The sequence below is a fragment of the Myotis daubentonii genome, chromosome 2 (assembly GCF_963259705.1).
Source record: "Myotis daubentonii chromosome 2, mMyoDau2.1, whole genome shotgun sequence".
Classification (NCBI taxonomy): Eukaryota; Metazoa; Chordata; class Mammalia; order Chiroptera; family Vespertilionidae; genus Myotis; species Myotis daubentonii.
Window position 1 is genome coordinate 92,032,374 of NC_081841.1, and position 19,889 is coordinate 92,052,262.

The window sequence follows — 19,889 nt, forward strand, 5'->3', positions numbered from 1 at the left end:
TAACGTTGGCAATCCCTTTACATGGGAATACTGATGCATGGCTTATAAACTATAAAAGTAATTTGATGTCATTATTTCTTACCAATTAAACAACAGATAATGCAGATATCCCCCACTTTTCAAACGCTTGCTTTATACCACTTTGCTTTTACGAAAACCCTACATTGTTATGTGTTTTCTCTAATGAAAAGAAATCCTAAGAGGATTTTCACTTTTACAAAAAAGGCAAAAAGTGAAAGTTCCAGCGTTTGTTTTGCAGTGAGGTGAATAGTTATAGAGGCGGTGAGAATGGCACTGCCAAGCCCCTTCGCAAGGAACTACACTCAGCACCTCAACATCAAGATGCCATAGATTTTTGACTGTGTGAACATCTGTGCTTTATTTGGGTTTATTTTGTGCACCCATTAGCAAGATGTGTCCTAAGGTGATTGACTGCTTCTTCGCTTTACACCATTTCAGCTTTCATAGGAATGTTCTACTTTAGGATGAGGGGGAACCTATATCACTTTAAATATTTCAAACTTGATTAATCTAATAATTAAGAGAATAATTTACAATTACCTTTCATTAGTAATTTACTATGTTTACTAAGCTATACTAAACATTAGTAAACATACAGAAAAGTTAATGATGGACTTTACACACAATCACCTTATGAATCTCTTTGAAATAATCTCTCTTACCATCTACAAAACCATGATCACCTCCTATCTCACTGACCTTTCTCACATCCCTTAATTGCTCCCTTTCTCCCTCACCATGAGAAATCTCTGGTCTGCTGCTCCATCTCTGTATGATAAGTCAAGTTGCCTATCTCACAGTTTCATTTATTACATCTGAATGACATTCAGATTTATACCCATGTTCCTAACCTCTCTCCCAGCTCATAACTCCTATTCTACCCACATGTCTCACCTACAAAGGAAGCTCAACATAACAAGAATTAAGCTAATTAGCATCAAATTTTCTATATGCCTCATTAAAAAAAAAAATCAATTGCCACTATCCTCCCCTTATTTCTTAGCAAATAACTCACCCACAAATTCCTGTTAGTAATAAATTATTAATCCTGTTGATTCTTCATCTATCTGCCAATTTCAACCATTCCTCTCCATTTCTAGGTCATCATCTTCTAATTCAAAGTCTCAAATATTTTACACATGGGTTATTTTAACAGCGCTCTCTAAATAGTGTCCCAATGGTCTTTCTTCATCCTTACATAGCCTACAAATATCTACCAGGGCAATCTTTTCTGTACACTTTCCATCACAGTAATTCCTATTATAATCCTTCCTATTGTTTACTGGATCAAAACAAAATTTTCTCAGCCAAACTCAAAGTCCTGCATTAGCCAAACTCCCAATACAAATTAAAACATTTCATTTTGCTGGCCCATAGGATCCCTTTGCTAGAGCCAATTAGGTTTGCTTTACAGTTCCTCATACATATACTGCTTATTCTTGCCTTCACAACTTTGCTCATGTAATTATGCCAAACTGAAAAATACCTTCTTAAATATTTTCAATTAATCCACAAATCAAGATCAGAGTCACACCTAAAACCCTACAGTCTGAACAATCATAAAAATATTTTCAGTTTATAATTACTCTAAAAGTAAACATAAAGAATAGCTTCTGCCCTTCTTTCTGCTCCATAAGTTTCTGCCTTCCCTGTGATTGCTTCCGAGTATTTATTTTATACTAGAGGCCCGGTGCACAACATTCATGCATGGGGGGCGGGAGGGTCACTCAGCCCAGCCTGTGTCCTCTCGCAATCTGGGACCCCTTGGGGGATGTCAGGCCTAAACCAGCAGTCGGACATCCCTCTCGCAATCCGAGACGCTGCATGCACCAGTGACCATACTTTTCATACAGGTGAAAGGCATCTTGCTGTTGTACAGGCATCTACATTTTTTTGCCCTGATTATAAAAAGTAGTACATAACATGATCCTTCTGAGGCAGTAGTACCATTTTCCCCATCTTATGGGTGGAAAACCTGAAGCAGAGAGAAGTTAAATAATTGGCTTTATCACACAGTTATAAGTGTCAGAATCAGGGCTGACCACAACCGGTCGTTCTGCCGTTCGGTCGATTTGCATATTAGGATATTATATAGGACTAGAGGCCCAGTGCACAAAAATTTGTGCGCTGGGTGGGGGGGGGGTGGTCCCTCAGCCCGGCCTGCGCCCATTTGCAGTCCAGGACCCCTTGGGAAATGTCCATCTGTTGACTTAGGCCCACTCCCCGGGGGATCAGGCCTAAGCTTGCAGTCAGACATCCTTCTAACAGCCAGGGAGTCCTCAGGGGATGACCGACTAAAGGCTTAGGCCTCCAAGGGATCGGGCCCAAACTGTTAGTTGGACATTCCCAGTGCTGCCACTTGTTGAATGAATGGTAAGCAGTTTCTCCCACTTATGAAAAGGATACGGAAAGCAAGAAATCACACAGTGCTTGGAATTCCCCAACCCAAATGCCTTATAATGTGATGCTTGAGGAAAACTGGGAAGTTCAACTCAACAAGTACATTTGGAGTGGCTAATAAAGTTCTAATTTTGTTCAAAGGGCTATCCTATATAATAAAAGTGTAATATGCAAATTGTCCCCTTGACCAGGAGTTCTTCCGGGAGTTAGACCAGGGGGCAGGGCCAGCCAAGGGAAGGGAGGGATGCCCCAGTCAGCAGCAGGAGGTGACGGGCTAAGGGAGGGAGGCCCCAGCAGCGGCAGGAGGCTGGGGGAAGGGAGGAGTACCTAGCCGGCTGCCGCCAGCCACTAGGGACCCTACCAGCGCATGAATTTTGTGCACTGGGCCTATAGTGAATAATATAAGCATGGACCCCTGGCTGGTTAGCTCAACTGATCAGAGCTTCAATCTGATATGCCAAGATTGAGGGTTTGATTCCCAGTCAGGGTATGTATAAGAATCAACCAATGAATGCATAAATAAGTGGAACTGTTAGTGGAAAGGGGTCCTGACCCTTAGCAGGTCTGCCTTGAGCTGGCTTGCAGTGTGGTGGGTTCTTAACTTCATGCAAGAAAGATTTCACAACACAAGTCCAGAGATTTTGAGACATTTATTAGAAGAATTAACAGGAGAGAGCCTAGGCAGGACTGCTTTGGCTCTCTAGAAAAGTTATAGGAAAGAAAGGAGTCTAGGCTGGGCTACTTTAGTTCACTGAGAAATCAGAGAAAAGCGGGCCTTAGGGACAGCCCAGAAATCAGCAGCCACTGCCCACTGCTCCCCTGATTGCAAGTCTTGTGGGGACCCTCAAGTTTAGGAGTTGCATGCCTGTGGGGGAAGGACAGGAGGAAAAGACATGGATGTGCTCCTGTAAGGGAGAACACACGCTGGGACCTACATTTCAAGAGGTTTTAAAGTCTGGTAAGTCCTAGGGGAGGATCTCAATAGAATCATCAGTTTTATGCTGATGTGCCAAAATGAGATTTACTCCTTTAACTTCATCTGTCCTTGGGTGTGGTTGGCACAAATAGCACTAGTTGGATTTCTGCTATCTCCCTAAGTGATTTAAGATATTTATCCTCTGGTTGGAGAGAAGTGTAAGCCATTTACACGTAAGTGTCCTTGGTTTAGGGAAGATAGGAGTTATTAGATGGCTGTAAACTGAGTGGCTGTTTAACTATATGTCTCAGTTTTCCTGTTCCACTTGCTAAGAAATTTTCGTAGCTTCTAACTATCCGGCCTTAGAACAAAAAATCAATGTATTTCTCTCTCTCTCCTCCTGATAGTGAGAAAGGGCACATAATCAGAATAGAGCCACAGTTGTTTAATAATTATTCACTTTACTAACTCTAGATAAGAAGTTTTCTTACAGACCCTGGGAAACTGGAGCCTGAAATAAGGCTGTAAAAAAATAAGATGCCTCGATGGGTCCATTACTTAGAAAAGAAATACATTTTGAGAACAGACCAGGAACATGACATGCTTTGATTTGGTTGCTATGCCCAGACCGTGACCCACTCCAGGAGTTTGTCTCAAGAACACTGACTATTCTCCAGTCCCAGGAACAGGAGAGCTGTTTGTAACATCATAGATTAGTCATCTTGTTATTGGACTTTGAGCTCCTCAAGGCCAGACTGCAGCCCCTACCCTCCCCTTTCCACGTTACACTTGCAGCTCACAACTGCATGTACCTACCTTTTCCCTCACGAGTATATAATAAGCCAACTGGTGGGGGGGGGGGGGGGGGGGTCAGAGCAGAATTTCCAGGGTGACTGATTGCTCTCCCCATATTGCCAGCATTAATGGAATAAACACTCATATATGATTCAACCTGTCTCTGCAAGGAAATAGAGAGGACTTGACCAAAACTACCAATGAAATTGACTTAACAGAAGACTATATGCCAAAACGGCAGAATATACATTCTTTTCAAACACACATGGAACATCCTCCATGATACACCATGTGCTAGGCCACAAAACTAATCTCAATAAATTTAAAAACATCAAAATCATTCAAACAACAAGTGTTGGAGAGGATGTGGAGAAAAAGGAACACTCGTGCACTGCTGGTGGGAATGCAGACTCGTGCAGCCACTGTGGAAAACAGTATGGAGTTTCCTCAAAAAACTAAAAATGGAACTCCCATTTCATCCACTGACCCCACTTCTAGGAATATATCCCAAGAAACCAGAAACACCAATCAGAAAGGATATATGCACCCCTATGTTCATAGCAGCACAATTTACCATAGCTAAGATTTGGAAACAGCCTAAGTGCCCATCAGCAGATGAGTGGATTAAAAAACTGTGGTACATCTACACGATGGAATACTGCGCTGCGGTAAAAAAGAAGGAACTCTTGCCATTTGCAACAGCATGGATGGACCTGGAAAGCATTATGCTAAGTGAAATTAGCCAGTCAGAGAAAGATAAATACCACATGATCTCACTCATTTGTGGAATATAGAAAACTACATAGACTGGTGAACAGGGACAGATCCAAAGATAGAGAAACAGCGATCAGACTATCAATCCCCAGAGGGAAAGTAGGGGAGGGTGGGGGTAAGGGGAAGAGATCAACCAAAGGACTTGTATGCATGCATATAAGCCAAACCAATGGACACGGACAACAGGGGGATGAGAACATGACGGGGGGGGGGGGGGGGGTTGGGGGTTAAAAAAAATAAAGTTTAGGCATAAAAAACACCATCAAAATCATTAAAAGTATGTAATCTGATTACATGGAATTAGCACTTCACAACAGAAATATAAATTTAACAACACACTTCAAAATACCCCATGGATCCATGGATCAAAGAAATCACCTGGAAATTTTTTTAAATATATTGAACACAAAAAGAGCCTATCCAAATTTATAAAATGCAGTTAAAGCACTTTGAGAGAAATTTACAGCTTTAAACACTTATATCAGAAAAGAAAAAAGGTCTCAAATCAGTAATCTTAGCTTCCACCATAGGAAAATAGGGGGTGGAGGGGTAAGTAGTATACTAAGCCCAAGCAAGCAGAAAAAAAGAAAAAAATAATAGGGTGGAAATCAATGAAACAGAATAGAAAAATAGAAAAAAAAGGCAATGAAATAAAAGATACTTATTTGAAAAAAAAGAACGAACTCTTAGCCAGATTTACCCATAAAATAAGACAAAAGGGACAAATTACCAACATAAGAATAAAAGAGGAGCCATCATTACCAAGCTCAAAGTAACTTAAAAGACTATTTTAAAAATATGAACTGTATATCAACAAATTATACATCTGAAATGGACTAAATTCCTAGACACACACAAAATGTATCAAAACTCAAGAAAAAGAATTAAAAATCTGAATAGAATTATAACAAATAAGAAAACTGAATTCGTTATTAAAAATCTTCCCACAATGAAATGCGCAGGTCCATACAGCTTCACTGATGAATGCTATCACATAGTTAAAGAAGTAATAACAGTCCTTTGGAAACTATTTTAGAAAAGAGTGGGAAACACCATGCAATTCCTTCTATGAAGTCAGTGTTGCCCTTATACCAAAGCTAGAGAAAGCCATCATGAAAAAAGAAACCAAAGGACTATGGTCATGTGCTGCATAACATTTCAGTCAACAACAGATGGTATATACAACTGTGATCCCATAACACTATAATGGAGCTAAAAAATTCCTATCACCTAGTGATGTCATAGCCATTATAACATCATAGTGTAATCTATTATTCTCGTGTTTGTGTTGATACTATTGTAAACAAACCTACTGCACTGCCAGACTGTACAGTAGATAATACTTGATAATGATGATAAATGACTGTTACTGGCTTATCCACTTATTATTGTAGCATGGACTCCTTCTAGTTATTAAAAAAAAAAAGTTTGTGCCCTGGCCGGATGACTCAGTTGGTTGCGGCATCATCCTGTGAACCAAAAGGTTGCAGTTCAATTCCTGGTCAGGAGGGCACATACTTAAGTTGCGGGTTTGATTAACCATTGGGGTGCCTACAGGAGGAAGCCAATCAATGTTTCTCACATCAATGTCTCTCTCCCTTCCTCTCTCCCTAAAATCAATAAAAACATATCCTCATGTGAGGATAAAAATAAACTAAACTAAAATAAAAAGTTTGCTCTAAAATACTATGCCATGTTATGCCAATATCAGGCTCATACATCTTGTTTACTGCATCTCTTAATTGTTTTATTTTCTCTTGTGCTTCATTTAATCTCATGCTGTTTTATAAATTTAGTGTTGCCTAAGTGTACTATGTTTATTAAGTCTCCAGTAGTGTACAATATAATGTCCTAGGCCAGCAGTTCTCAACCTGTGGGTCGAACGACCCTTTCACAGGGGTCGCCTAAGACCATCAGAAAACACATATAATTACATATTGTTTTTGTGATTAATCACTATGCTTTAATTATGTTCAATTTGTAACAATGAAATTGGGGGTCACCACAACATGAGGAACTGTATTAAAGGGTCACAGCATTAGGAAGGTTGAGAACCACTGTCCAAGGCCTTCACATTCATTCACCACTCATTCATAGACTCGCCCAGAGGAACTTCCAATCCTGCAAGCTTCATTCATGGTAAGTGACCTACACATATGTACCATTTTTTAATTTTATACCATATTTTTACTGTACCTTTTCTTTGTTTGGATATGTTTAGATAGTTACTTAACACTGTGTAACAACTGCCTACAATAACATGGTGTAGTAGACTATACCATGTAAGTTTGTGTAAGTATACTCTATAATGTTCACACAATGACTAAATCATCTAATGATGCATTTCTCAGAATGTATCCCCATTGTTAAGCAGTACATGATTATAATATCTCCCATGAATGCAGACACAAAATTCCTTGGGGAAAAAAAAACAACTTAGGAAAACTAAATTCAGCAATATAAAAAAGATTATACATCATGACTCAGTGAAATTTGTCCCAGGAATACAGGGTTGGCTTCACCTCTAAAAACCAATTAATGTAGTATATCATATTAAAAGAATAAAACCATATGATCATTTCACATTGCAAAATTTTTTAAAAATCTGACAAAATCCAATACGTATTCACGATTAAAAACTCTCAACAAACTAGAAACAAATGGAACTTCTCAAACCTAATAAAGGGCATCTACAAAAAACTACAGCTAGTATCAAACATAATAGTGAAAAATCTGCATAATTTTCCTCTAAGACCAGGAGTAATGCAATGCACCCTCAATACTTCTATTTAATATCTTACTAGAGGATCTAGCTCATACAATGAGGCAAAAACAAATGACAGGATGTATTAACAATCAGATTGGAAAGAAACAGAATTGTTTTATTTATTCACAGACATGATCATTTATGCAGAAACAATATATAAAAATTGATTACATTTCTATATGCTAGCAATGAACAATTTCAAAATCAAATTATAAAAACTTCATTCCCAATAGCATCAAAAATTATCAAGTTATTAGGAATATATTTAATAAAAGAAGTGTAAGCTTTATGTACTAAAAAATAAAAAACATTGTTGAGAGAAATTAAACATCTAAATAATGGAGAGACATTACATGTTCATGGGTTGGAAGACAATTATGTTAGCAATTCTTCCCACACTGATCTATGGAGTCAATGCAAATTCTATCATATCCCTGCAAAAAATTTTTTTGTAGAAATTGGCAAGCTGATCCTAAATTTTATATGTAAATGAAAAAGATCTAGAATCACTTTTAAAAAGCTGGGAGGACTTACGCTACTCATTTTGAAACTTCTGTAACACACAGTAATCAAAATAGTGCGGAACTCTAGTAAAGGTGATGGCTGGAACAAAATTGAGACTATAGAAATAAATGCTTACTTTATGGTATTCAGATTTATTTTTTAAAGACAACAATATAATTCAAGGGAAAACAACTTTTTCAACAAATGGTGCTAGGACAACTTAGCATCTACTTGATATAAAAAAACAAAAAGAACTTACATCTTATCTTACACCATACACAAAAGTTAATTCAATATGGGTCCTAGATCTAAATGAAGAAGCTAAAAATAAACCCAGAAGAAAATCTTTGTGACTTTGAATTAGGCAAAAAATTCTTAAACAGAACATCAAAAGCATAAGCCATAAAAGAAAAAAATAATAAATAAGACTTTATTAAAATATTTTGCACTTCAAAAACACCAGTAAAAGTAAGAAAACAAACCACCAACAAGGAGAAAATCTTTGTAAATATTTCTCTCATAAAAGACTTTTATCCAGAATATATAATTCAATAGTAAGACAAAAATTCCAGCTAAAAAATGCACAAAGAACTTAAGTGGACATTCCACCAAAACAGACTTATAGGCACATGAAAAGCTCAACATCATTTGTGTTTAGAGAAATGCAAATTAAAATCACAATGAGACACTACTAAAATGGCTATAATAAAAAAGACAGATGATACTAAGTGTTGGTGAGGATATGGGAAAAATGGAGCCTTTATACTTTTCTAGTAGGAATGTAACTGGTACAGTCACTTTCAAAAACATTTTGGCAGTTTGGGTTAAAAAATAACTCTGAATTGTTTTACTCACACTTCTAACACTAAATACATAGGTGTTTTCCTAACACCAACCAATTTCCCAACACTCCATACACCAAGTGAGCGTTCCAAAATTAATTGACACTAACTACTCAGAATCAGTGCAGACCCTACAGGTGGAGGGCTTAGTCACTCAAGACTGCCCCCACTCCTGACACCAGTCACAAGTTATAGTGCAAGACACATAACTGGCATTCAAATATTGACTAAAACAATTACCAAGAAAGTAAAATTGGTTTTAAATTGGAAGCATACAATTCTGAAAGAAACTTTCAGCAATTTATTTTTTCAAATGAGAAAATAGACCAAGAAAGTTTAAGTGACTTATCAAGTCTTGGTCTCCTGAATCACAATTCTCTTCCCAGAAAATCATGATGTGTATCAATTCATGCTTATTGATATACTAGAGGCTCGGTACACAAAATTTGTGCACTGGGGGTGGGGGTGTGTCCTTCAGCCCAGCCTTCACCCTCTCCAATCTGGGACCCCTCGGGGGATACCTGACTGCCAGTTTATGATCCCCACAGGGATCAGGCCTAAACCAACAGTTGGACATCCCTCTCACAATCTGGGACTGCTGGCTCCCAACCACTTGCTTGCCTGCCTGCCTGCCTGATTGCCCCTAACTGCTTCTGCCTGCCAGCCTGATCACCCCCTAACCACTCCCCTGCCAGACTGATCGACACCTAACTGCTCCCCTGCCAGCCCAATTGCCCCAACTGCCCTTCCCTACCAGCCCAATCACACCCAACTGCCCTCCCCTGCTGGCCCGGTCGCCCCAACCTGCCTTCCCGTGCAGGTCTGGTCCACCCCAACTGCCCTCCCCTGCAGGCCTGGTCGCCCCCAACTGTCCTCCCCTGTTGGCCTGATCACCACAACTGCCCTCCCCTGCCAGCCATCTTGTGGCTGTGGGTGCCGCCATCTTTGAGGGTGTGGCAGTCAATTAGCATATACCCTCCATATTGGCTGTGGGCGCCACCATCTTTGACAGCAGGGCAGTCAATTAGCATATTCCCTCCTTACTGGCTGTAGGCACCGCCATTTTGCGATGGCATGAGGGTCAATTAGCATATTCCCTCTTCATTAGATTATAGAGGATTAGAGGCCCAGTGCACAAAATTCATGCACGTGGGGGGGGGGGTCCCTCAGCCCAGCCTGCACCCTCCTGCAATCCGGGACTGCTGGCTCTTAACCGCTCACCTACCTGCCTGCCTGACCACCCCTAACCCCTCTGCCTGCCTGCCTGACTGCCCCTACCTGCTTGCCTGCCTGCCTGATCGCCTCTAACCACCTCTGCCTTAGCCCCAGCTGCCGCGGTTTCATCTGGAAGGCTGTCCAGAATGACTTCCAGAAGGTTATTCAGCTGTCTGGTTTAATTAGCATATTACACTTTTATTATTATAGAAGTTTTCCATGAACCTCCAGAAGTAATATAAAAATATTCTTTAAAGAACCATTTCAGCTTCATCTCCCCTAGCTCTGTCTGGCTATATCAGTTATGGAGAATTCTAATGTTATTACTTAAGAGCTTTTTTGTTCAGAATACACTAATCTTTAATCGAACCAGTTTTTTCATGTGTCCTTCACACACACTATAATTTCAACATATTCTTATCATGCATCTTTTTGTGAAAAAAATGTACAAGTTATAATGTCCTACTCCAATAATATATACTTAACTAATAGCCCGGTGCACAAAATTCATGCACATTAAAAGGGAATTAATTGCCCTAACCGGTTTGGCTCAGTGGATAGAGCATCGAACTGCTGACTCAAGGGTCCCCGGTTCGATTCTGGTCAAGGGCATGTACCTTGGTTGTGGGCACATGCCCAGTGGGGAGTGTACAGGAGGCAGCTGATCGATGTTTCTCTCTCATCGATGTTTCTAACTCTCTATCCCTCTCCCTTCCTCTCTTTAAAAAATCAATAAAATATATTTTTTTAAAAAGGGAATTAATTAGCAGAGATATTTTAATATTGCTATTTGCCCTTTCTCTATAATAGAAGAGTGAGAGATGAAAGGAAATTAGTAAAATGTATATGAAAATAATATATAAATTTATTAATAAATAAACAGTAACAAAAGGATATAACAACAAGAGGCATGATATAAAAACAACAAAAACATGACATAAAAACAACAGTGATGCAAACAATGACTGATAAAGTGATTAAACTTATTCTAATATCTCCCTGTACACCACATTAAGAGTGAAAACACTTTCAGAGTGCTTGACTAATTTCCCTTGTGATGAAGTACTTAGAACTTTAACTGTAACATCACATGCTCTTCAAACTCGAGAGAAAGCAACATATAACTGACCATGTGCAAAAACGGGTTCAGGTAGGAACATGCCTACTCTGTCTAGAGTTTGTTCTTGTGATTTATTAATAGTCATCACAAATGCTGGCATCATGGGAAACGGTCGTCGAATCAATTTAAATGGGAGGCCAGTGTCAGATGGGGACAAATTAATTCTTGGAATCAGAACAGCCTCTCCCTCTGCAGATCCTGTTAATACTTCAGCTTCTATAATGTTAGGTCATAATCTTTTGATAATAAATCTGGTACCATTACAAAGACCCCACTTACTATTGAGATTTCTCAATAGCATGATGATTGCACCCACTTTCAATTTTAATTTATGACACGGCATTCCCGAAGGAGTAATACTATTCAGAAATTCGATGGGGAAATTTTCCTTTGTTTCTTTGTTATGGGGTGGGGCCACAACATTAGTAAGAAAGAAACAGAATTAAAACTTTATTGTGGGGAGCCGCTACAGTGTTTTGGACAGGGTCAAGCCTTGGACTGATGAGAGGGCACAGTCCTCTCATTGCCACGTGCAAGTCCCAGCTTGGAGGGCAGGGCCCTCCCAGCACAATTATAGCCAACAGCTGTAGTTGTAAGCTTGAACCTATGGTCCGAAGATGTGGCCCCACGTGCCTGAGTGATGTAGGCTTGATAGAGTTCAGGTGCATGTAGTTGAGTAGGATTGAAACCCAGGAGAATGTTGTAAACATCTCCTATAAACTAATGGCATGGCTGTGGGCGTGGTCGCTGTCTCTCAGAGAAGCAGCATCCCACCGAGACCCGGCTTTCATTCTCTTGTCTGTCTTTTCTAAGCCTTTCAGCCGCCCCACTCAGGTTCACACTTTAGAAAGATCTGCCTCCACGCTCCCAGGGTGGGTTCCTGCCTCAAACTTGGCCCTTACAGGAAACAGCTCCAGGAAACAGCTTGGGGGCAGGCGCAGCCGTTGCCAAGACAACCCCTGTACGACTGACTTCCTTCCGGTTGGTCGAGGCTGTTCGTCCGTATGTGACGAACACAACACCACCCATCATTTTCATATAAGTAGATTATATTGAACTAGAGGCCCAGTGCACAAAATTCGTGCACAGGTGCGGTCCCTAGGCCTGGGCGGTGATCAAAACACGAGCATCAGGCATGGAAGGGCAGGTCTCAGCTGACCTCTGGGCCCTGGGCAGCACTGGGGCCCTTGGATGCCCTCCTCCACCTGAGTCATGGCGCCTGACTCCCCATGAGGTGAGTGCAGCCAGACACCACGGGCTGGGGTACAGCGTGGGCCTCTGGGATGCCCAGCAGTGCCACATGAAAGCCAGGCAGGCAGCGTACTCTCTCTTCTGGCTGGCCTCACAGACCAGATCCTGTGTGAACCCATGGAGAGCCCGACCGGCCCCTATGGTCCTGCCGGCTGCAGCCCGGCTCACCTGAAAGAGGCCGCGCGGGTGCAGGGCAGGCTCTTCCCGAGCACCCAGCACCTGAGCGCGGGGGCTTCCCCAGCGCATGAGCCCTGGCGTCCCAAGGGAGGGTAGCAGGGTGAGTGAGAGCAAGCTCAGTGGACACCCCACTTTCTCACCGCACCTCCATCCCTGTCACCCCCAACCCCAGGTAGCCAGTGAGAGGTTGCAGCACATCGCCTATGCCCGCCATGTTCCACACTGCCCCCTGGTGGTCAATGCACATCATAGCGAGCAGTTAAACCTCCTGTCTCCTGGTCGAACGACTATCCAAGGAGACACTTTGCATATTAGGCTTTTATTATATAGGATGCCCTTTAACATACCCCAAATGCCTGCCTTCAACCAAAATGCTATTCAGTTGAGAAAGACAGATTGAATGTGAGCACTAGAGATATGTGCTTCAATCTCATCAGGAAAATTTCTGTAGTCCAGCGCCAATGTTTTCAATGGTTGGTTAATTATACTGCAATTGTGTTACTGGGCAACAAACAACTCAGAAGCTAGGTCAACAAACTCACCAAGAAATCAGAGACTCAGATGAAGATTTATAAAAGTACTGAGACTAAACTTTACCTTTTTATACCAATAAGTGAAGTAACTCTTTGTTATAACATCAAATATAGGATTTACAGCAAGACTATAAAAATTAATTAGAATTTATTTAAAGACATTATGTGAGGGTGAAAGGCACTTCCCGAAAGAGAATGGCTAGGTTTAGGTTCCTCCTAACTCTATGAATTTTAATCCAAAAGCAATTTGAAGTTACAATATGCAGAAAGCAAATAACTAGGTACTTTCTAACTTCCTCAATTGCTTTCTTCCTGGATTAGGGCTAGACTGCACTGCCTGTGATCTCTCCATGAACCAGAGAAGCATCTGGATAGAAAAATATAAAACTTAAGAGAATTGCTAATTTATAAGGACCAGATGAAAGTATTGACATAATTTCATTAGTCTTGACCAGGTAAAAAGTAAAATGGAAAGAGGTAAAATGGGAGATAGGGAGAAAAGGATAGAAGGGAGGGAGGGGGATGAAGGGGGAGGGGGAGAGGGGGAGGGAGAGGGAGAGGAGAGAAGTGGGAGGTGGGAAGGAAGTATTTTTAAAAGGAAGCTTCTAAGGAGGAACCAGGAAATTTACCAAACTCTCCAAGTCCACTTGAGAGTAGTGACCTCCTGAGGGAGTCTTTACCAGTGATATTGTCATGGGAAATTCTCAAATATTCACACTTTCTAGGAACAGAACCTTTTCTTTCTGATTCCAATGAATCTCCTTTCATTAATCCCCTTTCTTATAGTTTACAGTTGCCCTTCCTCAGTTACTCAGAAAAACTTGCTTTTACTTACACTACACTATAAAAGGAAGATTGGGGGGGGGGGGGTAAAAATGCACATTTCTCATCTCTAAATTTATTCAGCAACTTCTGCTTGGAAGAGACTAAGGATACAGCGCACTGAGATCTGGTGTCTTGCCCTTAGGGAGCTTACAATCTAGTTAGGGACCAAGTCATACATTGAAATGATTTTTAAAAATACAACATAAAGTATAAGTATCAAGTGAGTATGTCTGATAAATACATATTACAGGATTTTGGAGGTGATGGATTTCAGAACATGTCACTCCAAAATATGCCATTGGGTATGCTGATTACTTGAGTTAAAAGCACAGGAGAAACAGCAAGTTCAAGAGGGGCGCTCTGACCCTCCTTTAGTTTCCTGAAAGTAGGAGATAAAACTCCCATGTGAAAGGTGCCCTCCCTGTAAGGAAGAAGACATTCTATCATCAGAAATGAGAAATCAAAGCTCAGAAATCTGTACAAACAAACCCTGTTAAATCCTTATCTTACTACCAGTGGTTCTCAACCTTCTGGCCCTTTAAATACAGTTCCTCATGTTGTGACCCAACCATAAAACTATTTTCGTGGCTACTTCATAACTGTCATGTTGCTACTATGATGAATCATCATGTAAATATCTGCTATGTGATTAGCAGTACAGAGGCTGTATAGTGTACTTGCTTTTCTATTTATTTCCTTTAAGTGGGGATTTTACACCAAACCATTCCTTCACAATGTTTTTAAAACCTTTCATAGATGGTGTTTCTTTCACTAAGACACTTTTATTTCTCATCCTTGCCCTCTCTGGCTCTAGGACCTCTTCCATTTTTAAAAAATATTATCTTTATTGTTTAAAGCAGTGGTTTGCAACCTTCTGGCCCTTTAAATACAGTTCCTCATGTTGTGACCCAACCATAAAATTATTTTCGTTGCTACTTCATAACTGTAATGTTGCTACATTACAGTAGCAACTGTAATGTAAATATCTGATATGCAGGATGGTCTTAGGCGACTCCTATGAAAGGTCGTTCGACCGCCAAAGGGGTCGCGACCCACAGGTTGAGAACCGCTCTCTAGTCACTTCTCCACAATTTACTACTCCTAGCCCAGTGGTCAGCAAACTGTGGCTCTCAAGCCACATGCGGCTCTTTGGCCCCTTGAGTGTGGCTCTTCCACAAAATACCAACTTCTGCGCATGGGCCACGAAGTTTCAATCACATATATGCACGCCCACACGTGGTATTTTGTGGAAGAGCCACACTCAAGGGGGCAAAGAGCCACATGTGGCTCGTGAGCCGCAGTTTGCCGACCACTGTCCTAGCCCAAATCCCTCTGTCTAGACCAGTGGTTCTCAACCTTCCTAATGCCGGGACCTTTTAATACAGTTCCTCATGTTGTGGTGACCCCAATTTCATTGTTACAAATTGAACATAATTAAAGCATAGTGATTAATCACAAAAACAATATGTAATTATATATGTGATTTCCAATGGTCTTAGGTGACCCCTGTGAAAGGGTCGTTCGACCCACAGGCTGAGAACCGCTGCTCTAGACAAACAATAAAGTGTCTAGACCAGCGGGAAATTGTCTAGAGCAGTGGTTCTCAACCTGTGAGTCGGGACCCCTTTGGGGAACTCAAGGGATTCACCATTTGGGGTGCTCTAGTAAAAAATGCAAGGTAGCTTTATTTACCTGCAGCAAGGGAGGATTAGCCATTGCTTATGTACACTATTTGGGATGTTACAAGTTGATTTCACTTATTATTGGGTTAGGTTCCTGTCAATCTCATCCTTTTGATAACTGGTCTGCAAAATACTGTGCTACATTTTAACATTTAGCAAGAATAGCATTTAGTAAGAATGGCCCAGACCTTGAGACTCTTGCCCTATCTAACAAGGTCAGGTGGGTAGAATGACAAGAAGACTGGTAAAGAAGAGAGAAAGCACATAGCAGGTTTAGAGGATAGTGAAGAAACCAGTGTGATGAGTGAGATCATAGCTTTTCTATAAAAAATATAAAAACCTGAAAACGCAGAGTGCAGAGAGACTTTTAAGAGTCCAGGTTAAGAAATGTGAACATTAGTCAGTAGGAAAGAGTACTTCTGGAAATTCTTTTACATAGATACATACATACATTCCCAAAACATACACACCGATTAGACAACTTGATAAAATTACTCACTGAACCTAATACATTATGTATGACAAAAGTAAAATAAAACATTTACTTTAGACAGAGACAGCACATGGAAAACACAAAGAATTCTGACAATTCACTAGTCTTTCTGTTACGATTTCATTCTTCTAAGCTTGAATTAGAACTTCCCATGACAAAATGCTGACATCTGATTACTCAAGATTTTGATTCTTCTTCTCTGCTTGTCTTGACCAACTTGAATATTTCAATTACTTCAGCATCAGCAATTGGGGAAGAAAAAGGGATAGAGGACTAAAATGAAGCCTATGGATTTGTGCAATACAGTAAGGACAGGATATAAAGAACATTAAATTTCAAGTTCTAATTCCCATTTACTAATAGCTTGATTTCAAAGAAGTCATTGATTCTGTTTCTCAAATGTTCTCACATACTTGCTTACATACCTGAAAGGTTACTGTATTCCAAATAGTATGGAAAATGCTCTGAAAACTATTTACCAGGCAAATTATATCATTAAAGTTTAGCCCTGGCCAGTGTCACTCAGTTGGTTGGAACGTCATCATCCCATACACCAAAGGTGGTGGGTTCAATTCCCGTTCAGGGCATATATCTAAGTTGCAGATTCGATTCCCTGTCAATGTTTCTCTCTTTCTCTTTCTCCCTTTTCCCCTCTCTCTAAAATCAGTAAGAATATCCTTGAGTGATGAGGATTTAAAAAATTATATCATTTAGGATTCAATGACTGAGGAATGATGTTTATTGGCTAAACGGAGGCTTAGAAACCACCTGTGGACAATCAGTGTTTCAATTTCCTAAAGCTCTATGTAACCCTAAGTTGGCATTACTCCATTATTTGAGAAAATTCCTTAATATAATAGTTTGCACACTTCATCAGGTTACAAAAGAAAATACTGAAAGGAAAGAGAACACCTGGCATACTCTGTCCTAAATAATCAAAGGGTAATCAAATTCATTTGCAACTCTCTGGAGAATCCTGTATGACACAAATTTAAAGCATTCTCGTCATTCTAAACCAGCGGTTCTCAACCTGTGGGTCACGACTCCTTTGGCGGTCGAACGACCCTTTCACAGGGGTCGCCTAAGACCATCCTGCATATCAGATATTTACATTACGATTCATAACAGTAGCAACATTACAGTTATGAAGTAGCAACGAAAATAATTCTATGGTTGGGTCACAACATGAGGAACTGTATTTAAAGAGCCAGAAAGTTGAGAACCACTGTTCTAAACAAAATGAGTCTGAAATCAAACCAAAATATAAAAGGTGACTGTTAACTGTAACCACCCATGAACTTAGAGAATTCTGAATCCAGGTAACTGTAGGATACTTTTAATTATATTCTAGCTGAATATTAGGCTTGTTTACGAAGCTGTTGCTTGGTAACAGAAGCAATGCTTTCACAGCCTGCTCGGTTTTAGATCTACTCAAGTATTTGGTGCTCATAGTCTGAACGCATTACAAACTATCTGAGAAACTATGAACAAGTTTCTTGTTATCCTAGACTTCTTTGAGATTTTACTGAAATAGCTTCATCATTACAACTAATGACCACAGTATTTTAAAGTACTTAGCAGTGGGCATTTTTACGAGCCAAGTGCCCCATTATTATGGTCAAAAGCTGGACACTAAGGATGTATCAGCGGCCACTCAAGCCCAGCATTCGTGACATATTTCTAGACGTACCTCTGTAACGGCAGCCAACAACACGGTTAACATGGTCTTCACGGGCAAGGAAAATGGTAGCATAGCAATTTCATCCCAAATTAAACCGGAGGTGCCACACACTTAGCCAGTTACTAACCTGGCTGCACAAGCACCGCGCGGGAGTGCAGCAAAAAGCTCCAGCTTCACGTGCTCTGCACTCCTACGGAACAGCCTGCGCTGCCAACCCCCGCTCAATTACAAGACGAGGAAAAAACAAACCGAGGGCAAGTTCTGAACAACAGAAAAGAATGAGGATTCCAACATACGGACAAGATAGCGTCCCCCTAAAACGAGGGTACGTACCAGACTCACACACAGCCTTGCAACGTGCGGACAGGAAACGAACAGTGACCGGTGTGCGGGCCCCGATCGCCACCGAGGGACCCCTCCAACAGCTCCAGCCACCGGCACCCACTCAGCTCTTCTCGCCGGGGCATTGGGGCGAAGGGAGCCGGGCCCACGCGCGGGGTGCGCGCCCAGCCCTCCACGCCGGGCGAGTCCGGGAGGCCGCTCGCGGCGCGGGTTGACCAGGCGGAGCAGGACGACCCGGCCCGTCGGGCTCCCCCCGCGGAGAAAGGTGAGGGGTCCCGGGAGAGCTCCCGGGGTGGGGACGCGGCCACCGAGCAGCGCCCCGCTCCTCCGCGGCGGGCCGGCCTTCTCAGGGGTGCGGGGCCAGCCCTGCACGTCGTCCGGCGGGAATTCCACCTCCACCCGCGGGCCCTCCAGGCGTAGGGGTGGCCAGAGTCGCGGGACCCTGGGGCGCACGCAGCAGGAAGTCCCGCCCCCTCGGTGACGTCACCGACGCGGCGGCCCGAGGCCGTTAAAGGGAGGAGCGAGCGAGCCGGGGCGGGGCCGCCAGCCTCTACGGCGGCGACGCCGCGCCGGAGCCACGCCCCCAGGCGGCCGCTGAGGGACGCGGAGGTACCCAGAGCCCCAGGGGACGGAAACCCGAGGGCCACCAGCTTCTCGGGGCTGGGGTGCGGCGCGGGGTTGAGCGGAAGCCGATGATGTTTCCCCTTTTCGCGTTTCTCCGTCCCTCTGCCCGCTCTCACCACACTCTGCTCGGAGGGCTCCGAGGTGGTCCTGCCGCCACCCCGCCCGCCTCCGTGCTCGGGTGGGGGCGGGGCGCGGCTGGCATTCGGGGACCCCAGGGCCAGCAAGTCCACCGGCCCCGCCCCAGCCGCCTGCTCACAGCCCACCGCGGACTGCCCTCCAGCCCGGGCCCCCGGTTGGTCTGCACTGCAGGTTGTAACTAGACTTGGAAGCAGAGGGGCGAGCTTTGGAGAAGGGCGTCGGGCACGTGCCCACGAATGAATGAGGAGGTCAGCCTTTCCGAACGGGGTGGCGGCAGTACCACCTCAATCCCGCGCCGCACCCCGCCCCGAGAATCAGGTGGCCCGTCGGGCTTCCCGTCCCCTGGGGCTGACCCTCCCCATCCCTCCGCCACGCTAGTTCCGGGCCTCGGTTTGGGTTTGATCCTCACTGCATTGTGAAGCACGGCTTATTTTTGCCCCCAACGTCAACATTTTGGGGCTCTCCTTATGATCAGAAAGGCAGCTGACTTATGACCGTATTTTGTTGAAACGAGCAAAGAGGAGCCATTAGATGTGACAGGGAATTGGGTACCGGGGTGTTAATCTGATCAGTGAACAGATTCTAGAATCCAGAAATAAACTGTGTATGTGTGAGTGTTTAATAATTCACATTTACTGAGCACTTATCAAGTACTGGAGCACTTTTTCGGGTTATCTTATTTAAAACCCTCTAGAGTCTCGATTCTACAGCGTTACCCAGAGCCATTACTGGTCAGTGTGGAAGCCAGTCTGTCTCCAGAAGCCTCGGAGGTCAGCAGTAAAATGCACA

At 42.5% G+C, this 19,889-nt stretch overlaps 1 protein-coding gene across 4 annotated transcripts in view; it reads right to left on the reverse strand.

The window, feature by feature from the left end:
* CEP83 (centrosomal protein 83) overlaps positions 1–18,467 on the reverse strand; it is a 143,756-nt gene extending 125,289 nt beyond the window's left edge. For 3 of the 4 annotated variants that reach the window (XR_009451280.1, XM_059683808.1, XM_059683807.1), the window contains exon 1: positions 18,330–18,467. The gene's annotated coding sequence lies outside the window, so the exon portion shown is untranslated. The remainder of the gene's footprint in view (positions 1–18,329) is intronic. The other variant, XM_059683809.1, reaches the window with a different exon arrangement.
* Between the last annotated feature and the right edge of the window lie 1,422 nt (positions 18,468–19,889).